This window comes from Brassica napus, unplaced genomic scaffold, assembly GCF_020379485.1.
Source record: "Brassica napus cultivar Da-Ae unplaced genomic scaffold, Da-Ae ScsIHWf_910;HRSCAF=1289, whole genome shotgun sequence".
In the NCBI taxonomy this organism is placed as follows: domain Eukaryota; kingdom Viridiplantae; phylum Streptophyta; class Magnoliopsida; order Brassicales; family Brassicaceae; genus Brassica; species Brassica napus.
Window position 1 is genome coordinate 20,731 of NW_026016947.1, and position 10,018 is coordinate 30,748.

The 10,018-nt window shown below is 37.0% G+C and overlaps 1 non-coding gene across 1 annotated transcript; it reads right to left on the bottom strand.

Annotated features, from left to right (window-relative positions):
* Positions 1-6,718: 6,718 nt before the first annotated feature.
* LOC125606626 lies at positions 6,719-6,825 on the bottom strand. The gene has a single exon (XR_007337915.1). It is a non-coding gene; the product is annotated as a small nucleolar RNA R71 (small nucleolar RNA).
* Between the last annotated feature and the right edge of the window lie 3,193 nt (positions 6,826-10,018).

Below are 10,018 nucleotides of genomic sequence, written 5' to 3' on the forward strand. Positions count from 1 at the left end.
CCACCCCTATTTACGGATACAATTTTATTTTCTTCATATGAAAAAATGACTGATGTCAACCCCTTTTTATTTTAAATTAATTTTAATTTTATCTTTCATGTATTATTTTGAACAAAAATTTCATATAATATTAAATAACAATATCTTTATATTTTAGTCAACTATTTTTATATACTTTTTACATAGACATACATGTGCACCTTGATGTGAGCACCCTGTAACTAAGTATTCACCATAACTGAAATATCTAATTTTTTTTAAAGTTGAAATATTTTTTCTTAATGCTTCTATCACTACTGACAAAATTGTAGTGAATGATTTGTCTTAATAATTTTCTTTTCTTTTTGTTAAACTATTATCTGTTTAGAAACTATAATATGAAACTATTTGTTCGACATGACGACTATCTAAAATTCATAACACGGAAATAAAAATATTATTAATTTTTAGTTTTTACCGAAAAAAAACCAAAAAATCAAACATTTCAACCGGATAAACTAAAATAAATATTAATTTAAAATAATAATTATATTTTAGATGATTAAAAACTAAAAAAAAACTTAAAAAATCAAACCAATATCAAGATTAAACATTTTTAATATCTTTTTATTAAAAATAACTAAACTAATAATCACATTCCGCGTAAGACGCGGATTATTACCTAATCATCCTATTAAACAGTTTAGCAAAAGCATACAGCTCCTGCAGCATACTGCTTCCATAGCATATTGGTACTGCTAATGTTAATGCTCTACCAATCAAGGCTTATGTTGTATTTATTTAGTAGTTTTTGCTTATGAGAAAACCTACAAAATTTGGAAACATTATATAAGAAAAACAAAACAAAGGTGTATGTTGATCCGTAAGCAAACATAAATAATATCTCTATAAGACTATAATACATATTTGAAAATAAAGAAAACTAACTTGAGGTATGGTCTTGATATAGAAATTAAACATGAGACCTAGTTTCCACCACACCTCAAGTTTTTTATGGGCATTGTAAAGCACTTTGCAAAAAAAAAAAAGAAGAAGAGTTTATTAAGGGTACTGTGAATCTGATTTAAGATGAGTTTGTTAATTTCCTCTCTCGAATTACGACCATCACAGTCAATAAATATTTTCTAATAAATTAAAAATTAATTTAGTCTATTTTAAAATGATATTGATCAAATGTACTATGTTAAGTGGATAAATATTATTTGCAGGTTAACATGATGCAAAATATGATTTGAGAATTGAAGAGTTTGAGCATGTTTAGTTTCACTATCCTGGTCTTTAATCTTGATCAGCCAACTTTGCATTAAGCTTCTCCATAGAAAACTTCTTTTTTTTAATTATTGATAATAGTTTCTGTCGAAGATTATCTCAGAGGCAATCATTTGTCTTGTTAGAAATTAAAACTTCATCACCCTTTCACAAAGAGAGTCAATAGAACCATTGCAAAGAAATTAGAAAATTACATTGAATCCAGGTAGAGATGAAATTATAGCATTATGAGTCAAACTTCCTCTACGTGTAACAGTTTGGAAATCGTGTGAGAAAGGTTAGGGACTTTTGTCATATCTAAATTTTTATTTTATATGGAAAATAAATAGAAATTAGTTACTAAACTTTATTATGTTTTTATTTTGCATTTATTTATTTGCATTTTTTAATTGTTGATATATGCTATGTGTCAAAATTTTGTTGTTCATGTGACTTGTGTTTAATATATAAACCTGAACTTTAATTTTGATCAGTCAACTTTGCATTAAGAGTCTCCATAGAAAACTTTTTTTTTAATCATTGATAATAGTTTTTGTCGAAGTCAATCTCAGAAGCAATCATTGGTCTGGTTAGAAATTAAAACTTCACCACCCTTTACAAAGAGAGTCAATAGAACCATTGCAAATAAATTAGAAAATTACATTGAATCCAGGTAGAGATGGATTTATAGCATTGTGAGTCAAATTTCCTTGTGTAACAGTTTAGAAATCGTGTGATCATGTGAGAAAGATTAGGAACTTTTGTTAGATCTAAATTTTTCTTTTATATGGAGAATAAATAGAAAGCAGTTACTAAACGTTATTGTGTTTTTATTTTGCATTTTTTATTTACATTTTTTATTGTTTATGCTATGTGTCAAAAATTTGTTGGTCATGTGACTTGTATTTTAGTATATAAAAGATTAGAATTTGTAATTTGGGTATCTGTAAATTTAATGAGCTTAGACTTTCTAATTAATGGAGTTTAGAGATAGCATGTTTAGTTAAAGATTTATCGCATCATTAGTGGTACTAGAGGCATAGCCTCCACGCAAGCGCGGGGCCGTGTACATTGATGCGTTTTGTAATTTTGTATAAAGAATTTTGTCGTTCGTTTTTTTTTTTTGAACTTTTGTTTTTTTATCTATAATAGTGATGAATGTAATAGTGGAAGGCACACAACTTGATTAGGTTGATATTAGAATAACCGGTGTTTCTTATGTGTTGATATTTTCATATCTTATCTTGGTAATGATTTGATCAACCATCAGTATTTTTATCACTTCCATATTCAAATGCCAAAGTTCCTTGGATTGATAATGTGTACTTAGAAAGTGGCTAGTATATCATTGAAAATAGTGTAAGGTAAAAGATATAAAATTTGGTTTAAAAAAATTAGCAAATTATACGAACATAGATTAATTTATTATTTTACCCCGAATTAATTTTAAAATATAGAATTCTAATAAAATTATTTTAAAAAATTTAAGAACTCTAGAGATTTATAAAATTAAATAGTTACAAAATTAAAAAATTAGTGGTTTTTGCTGGACTTTGTTAAAAATGTGGTGGAAAAAAAATCTGGAATATATTGAACAAAAAATAGAATTTGATATAGTTTATGACCTAATATAGTGATCAAATAAAATCTGAGTTTTAATGGTATAGTTGTGGGTTTTCATATTTGTCTTTTCATTGTCTGGTGTTGAAAGTAATTAAACACTGAAATATATATCAAATACAAATAAAGTAGTAACATGTTGCTTTGTAACATATTTCCTATCAGTGCTAACACAAATGCAAATAACATGTTTTTTTATCTTTTGGCTAATTAAAACTCTTAAACTCCATAGAGCAAAAAAACATTGTCTTGTTGTCGTCAGTAGGATAGCTTCTGTTAAACTATTCAGATTTGTCTCTTTCTTCTTATTCGTATACTCTGTTTTCAGTTTTCTCTTGTGCAAGAACATGTTCTTCTCAACCTGAGACAACTTGAATGGACTTAATGACATCACCAACTTTAACAGCCATAAAATCTTCATTTTGAGTAACGTAACCGAAGATAGCGTAACGACCGTCCAAGATGTTGGAATTGCTTGGCGTCAGCTCACTCACTTTCAGCACCAAAAACACTTGGCTCGATCCTGGTCATTCTCAAACTCCTGTTTTGCATTACATATAATTAAAATATATATTGTGGGGAAAGTTTGATGTCTTACATCTCTGGATCTCCATGCCATCGTAGAAATGGCGCTCCACCAAGTCCACAAAGTTCCTGGCGGTAACAGGGGCGTTATAGCCATCGAGGACACTGCAGAAAACACAATCCTCAAGGTTGGGGGTTGTCCTTGATCTTGACATTCATGTACACAGTGGCTCTTCCCTTGATAAGATGCATGTTTATACACTCTGCAGGGACTTCATAAGGGAAGCCATCGACCATGTCCTCTTCTATTCTGCAGAGCGCCACAGGACAGGAAGATCTCAGCTGCAGTCATCAAGAAGGGACTAAATGAGCAAATATATCAGCTTCCTTACTAATCCAAAACCATATTGGTTTTTTTTATCTCTCATGCATTACACCTTTGAGTAAACTCATTCACCAACATACTGGAGAATCTCTTTATCTTTAGGAGCAACCACATCTCTCTTCCAATCTTCGACAATCTGTCGCATATCTTGCACACCAGCTTCCAACTTTTGAATCAGTTCGTAACCATGATCCTTCTTCGCCTCAGAAAAACCCGCCACAATCATGCTTTTCCCTTGCTGCAATGATCCACTTGCTTGTCTCACATTCTACAACAACAACAACAATGGAAAAAAATACAGACTTGCATACATTCTTATAATAGATCATACTTGCTCTTCATAGCAGATTAACTAACTGACTTTAATCATGCTTACTTACACCTAATCCATACTTCTAGCCTTTAGACAAATCTTGCAAGCAATTAAAACACTGTTCTAACAACTTTTCTCAGACCACTCTCTGATCATCTCCTAGTTTGACTTACTCAGTTTAATTATTAACTAACCTCTTAAGATGACTAACGACTCTTTAGAGATGTAATGCAAGGTTGCCTCCTTCTTTGACTCTAATTTAACTTTTTCTTTTTCTTTCTCTTTCACTTAAGACTTTGATTCTCTTCTTCTCTGCCCATTGTCTTCACTCTTTCTTGTTTGCAGGGTTTATATCTCGTAATCAATTCTAAACAGCTTTTCTTAGGATATCCAACCAAGTTTAGAAACGCCAAAACTGAAATCTCACGGCACAACTGAAATCAAAAAGTCATCCAACTTTTTTGGAAGGGAAAGTGGTCAAACATATTTTCCTTAAGTAATGATATCTTGCATATTTGCATTGTTTTATCCATTCATCCATTAGCATTTTCATCATATAGATTAGGATTTAGCCATGTCTAGGTTGCATTTTGCATTCATTGTCCTCATTAGGTGTTGGAGTGCCACATGGAGTTCTTGGGGACATTTGGATGCATTTGGAGCTTAAAGGACGTGAAACAGGTGATCATTGGACGAGCAGAGCATGGGAGCGAGGTTCCGCAGCGACGTCATGAGGTCGCTCCAAAGCACCTCTCAGAGCGACCTAGCTAGAGCGACCCCCGTGCAGTCGCTCGCATCTCACACCCCTCTCGGAGCGACCTCCCAAAGCGACACCCCGAGGTCGCTCGCGTCTCTATGGCGAGACGACAAGAAGCGAAGCCCGGAGCGACCTCTCAGAGCGACCTACCAAGGTCGCTCCCGATCCAGAGCGACCCGTTGGAGCGACACACCAAAGTCGCTCGCGACCCCTCGCCCGGAGACACCAAAAATCGGCCCTGGAGCGACTTCCCGGAGCGACACCTGCAAGTCGCTCCGCGTTATTTTGCTGCCGAAAATCATGATTTCTTAAGGACCTTTTTGCAATTATTTTGGACGTTTTGCACTTGGAAAAACCTATGTTTTAAACATCTTTTGTAGCCACCAGTGGCAAATTATCTTTTTTTTGATCTATTGAGAAAGACACAAGAACTCTCTTGAGAAGTTCATCTCTTGGATTTTGATTGTTATCTTGTGTTCTTGTTGATTTCTTATCTATTTCTCTACATGATTAATCTGAAATCCAATATGGGTTTAAGAGGAATCATGGAGATTAGTGAGTAATCACCTTTTGAATTCATGGGTTAGGGAGATTAAGGGTGATTAGGTTAGTTCTAGGATGTTTTAGTGTAGATCATTCTTGTTCCTTGCTAGTAGAGTATTCATAATGCATCTTCTGAGTTGGCCACTCAAAAGTTGATCAATAGGCATTTCCCACCCAAAAGGTGTTTGATGAAATGCCTGAGACAACTCTCCTAGGCTTTTAGTATACTTTGCCAAAGACATTTGTTGTTAAAGATGCTAAGATAGCTAATAGACTTGTTAGTAATGATTGCTTTCATATTATTCAACCAAAGACATTTGATGTTTGAGATATGTTAGCAAATGAGCATTCATCTAGACATAGAGCTTGCTTAGAATTGTGTCTAGGCTTAAGGTTGATAGTTTGATTGATCATTTGCCATCCTTAGTTCGATACTTGATCACCCAAGGTCTAATCCCTATGCCCATGAGTTCTCTTTTCCCTTAGTCAAGAAAGTATCATTCTGTTATTGCTTTCTAGTTTAGTAGTATTTAAAACCCATCTAAATCATTGGTTGCACTTAGATTAAGTGAGTACTTGCATTCTCAGTGCTTTGATATCCCTCAGAACTGGTTCGACAATCTTTTATACTACAACATTTGTCTTAGGAGCCTTGAAAACTCCTAACATCAAATTGGCGCCGTTGCCAAATTCTGAGTAGATTTAAACATTGAGATTTAGTCACTTGCTTGAGACTAAGTCATTTTTATTTTCTTTTGTTACTGATTCTTCTTCACCTCCCTTTAATCTACAGGTGTATGAACTTGAGGAGCAGGGGTCCATCAAACCTAGTTCCAAGAGCTGCAGACATCAGAGCTTTAGAGAGAGAGTGTGCTAGAAAGAGAAGAGAAGAAGAGCAACAGGCTCACTTGCAGAGATTGGATACTGATATGGGAGACATACCTCAAAACCAACAGCGAGCAGCTCGACCCATTGGCACTTATGACCGCCCCAACATTCATGGTCATAGATTGGGAATCCGAGCACCAGCTGTGGCAGCCAACAACTTTGAGATCAAATCAGGACTCCTCAATGTGATCGAGAACAACAAGTATCATGGCTTGGCTCTAGAGGATCCATTTGATCACTTGGACAGGTTCGACAGCTACTGTGGGTTGTCAAAAACCAATGGTGTGTCCGAAGATGCCTTAAAGCTCAAGCTATTCCCTTTCTCTTTGGGGGATAAGCACGTCAGTGGGAGAAGTCTCTACCCAGCGACTCCATCACCACTTGGGATGACTGCAAGAAAGCATTCTTGGAGAAGTTCTTCTCTACTTCAAGAACTGCTAAGCTGAGAAACGAGATTTCCAGCTTTCAACAGAAGAACTTGGAAGGCTTCAGTGAAGCCTGGGAGAGATTCAAGGGCTACCAAGCTCAATGCCCACACCATGGCTTTTCTAAGGAGAGCTTGCTGAGCACATTCTACCGTGGTGCTCTTCCTAAGTACAGAGCCAGACTGGATACAGCTAGCAATGGGTTCTTCTTGGGGAGAACTGAGGAGGATGCAGAAGAGCTGGTTGACAACATGGTAAAGAGTGATGCAGTCTACAGTGGAGACCACGACAGAGGCAGTAGAACAGATGATAAGCAGACGAGGAAAGAGATCAAAGCTTTGGAAGACAAGATCGACCTACTCATTGCTGAAAAAGCCACCCAAGAGCAGCTGAAGTTTGTTGGTAACTCCAGGCAGGAAGATCCACTTGCTGTCAATGAGGTTGAGGGTTTGGAAGGTCAGGAAGAGTTGTGTTTCATCAACAACAATGGTAGCTGGTACAAAAAGGAGCCCAACTTTCAGTACAACAACTACCAACAGAAATCCTATCCCAACAACCAACAGAGTGGTTATCCGCCTAGAAACAACCAGCAAGGCAGCTATCAGCCTCAGCAAAACCCCTCGTCTGGTTCCTCTGCTCCTCAAGAGAGCAGCACTGATACCTTACTGAAACAAATCTTGGAGTCTCAGACTAGAAGTGAGAAGCATGTTGGTTATGAGTTGAAGAACCTTCATTCCAAGATTGATGGGAGCTACAATGAGCTCAACAACAAATTCTCACACCTTGCTTCTACAGTCAGGAATTTAGAGAATCAGTTTGCTTCCATGAACACTCACCAGAATCGCCAGCAAGGATCTCTACCTGGAAAGTCTGACCAAAACCCAAGGAGGCCAAAGCTATCACCCTTAGGAGTGGTAAACAGTTACCTCCTAGAACCCTCACCAAGGATGCTGAGAAACTAGGTGAGGGGGTTGCCATCAACATAGATGATGAAGTGGTGATTGTTGATGAGAAGATCAATGACGAGATCTTGGAGAAAGATGTGGAAGCCAAAGGTAAAGGAAAGGTTGGGGAAGAGAAGAAGACAGTAAAGATGGTGAAGTTGTTACTCCAGCAAGTGAAAGTTCTTTTGTTCCTCCTCCCTATGAACCCAAACTTCCATTCCCTGGTAGATTCAAGAAGCAGCTGCTAGAGAAGTACAAGGCTCTGTTTGAGAAGCAAATGAGTGAAGCTCAGGTTGCAATGCCCATCATCGATGCTTTCATGTTGATTCCTCAATACAGCAAGTTCCTGAAAGATGTTGTAGCTGCAAAGAAGAAGGAGATGGAAGGCATGATGATTCTTACCCATGAGTGCAATGCCATCATCCAGAGGCTTGATGTTCCAGAGAAATTAGAGGATCCAGGAAGCTTCACACTACCTTGTGCTCTTGGACCTATGGTATTTGAGAAAAGTCTCTGCGATTTGGGAGCTAGTGTCAGCTTGATGCCTTTGTCTGTTGCAAAGAAGCTTGGATTCACTCAGTACAAGAAGTGTAGACTCTCTCTGGTGTTAGCTGATCGTTCAGTGAAGTACCCTGTGGGCATCTTAGAGGACCTCCCTGTGAAGATTGGAAGGTATGAGATACCTACAGATTTTGTGGTGCTTGAGATGGGTGAGGAGGCTCAAGACCCATTGATTCTAGGAAGGCCATTCTTAGCTACAGCAGGAGCTATTGTTAATGTGAAGGAAGGCACGATTGATCTCCATTTGGGTAAAGAGAACATCCTCCACTTTGACATCAAGAGGAAAATGAGGAACCAACTGTGTTCGGGCAAGCCTTCTACATTGAAGAGATGGACACCCTGCTGATGAGCACCTTGAAGAGTTACCACCTGAGGACGACGAGGAGGGAGCATCTCCCTCTACTCATTCCCTATAGAAGGTAACCCACCACACTCCCTTGTATATACCATTTCATTTTTGCATATTAGTCTTCTTTTCGGTATCTCTCTCTCTACTTGACGACACAGAGACTGTGTCACTCAAGTTTGGGGGAGGTACCAAGTATTTGATCATGTTTGCTTTGATGTTGTTTCATTGAGTCATGCATTGCATACCTATTTGCATAGAAAAAAAAAAAAATCAATCATTTAGTTTGCATCATTTGCATTTTTAGGAGAGTCTAGAGCATATAGGTTGCATTCACTTGCATTGGGAGCAATGATTTGAATGCCTTGTAAAGAACACTACGTTGCACCTGAGTAGCTTTTGCACCTCTCAAAAAGACTTGTATGTTTCGAGCCTTGAAAACTCTTTGAAACTTGTTGATTGCTGAAACTCAGTCTTTGAAGCCAACTACAACCTTATTTGAACTGAACGAACTTAATGCTTCTTGCTCAGGGTCCCTTGTGTACTGAGTCATGGCTATACACACTTGAGTTGTCACATCTTTTATGCCAATCTTTTGACAACTCTAGTGGTAGACCACCCAAAACCTTTCCTTCCTTTTAAGCTTTCATTGTTGATGAGTGAGGCCTTTTCGGAAAGTCTTACATGTGCATAATGTTGAGAGTATCGGGAACGACAATGCTTGATCTTCATTTTGCTAGATTGGACACTCTTTGTCTAGCTATAGGTGGGGGGTGAGTGTTGTGATTATGATTGGGGAGAAATGAAAAAAAAAAGGATAGACTCTTTGTGCTTAAGTGAATTGATTTTTGGGATAGTAGAGAACCTCTAGCTCTAGTTTTGAAAAGTCTTGGCCCCCAACCTAAAAAAAAAAAAATAATATAAAAAAAAAAAAAAAAAAAAGAATCGAAAAAAAAAAAAAAAAAAAAAGAAAGAAAAGGGGGCTAGCAAAGTTGTTAGGAGCTAAGAAATGTTTTGAGGTTGTAGAAAATCCCTTGTAGATTTCAAAGAGAAAGAGTTAAAGTTCTTAGGATCTTTTGGTGAGAGATGTGAGTTGGGTTTGACATTTGGGAATGATTGTGTAGATATGTTTGGGAAAGGGTAGAACAATGGAGATTGAGCATTGTATGCATGAGTTGGTCCCTTTCTTAGATATATTATGTGCAATGTCAAGGCTACTTGTTTGAGAGTAAACCCCTTAAAGATCATATGTTTTGAACCTCTTGAATCACTTGATAAAAGCCTTCCCTTACCAAACCAAATGACTTGGACAACTGACCATTTGCAAGAATTCACCTGATGTTTTGTGCTAATGAATGTGAGAGTTGGTTGATTTGAATGTGTGGATGCTTGATGATGAGTGTAGGGACAAAAGGATTGAAGATAGGCTAGAGAGCTAGAGTGAAGAAGAGAGTGTGCTAGTT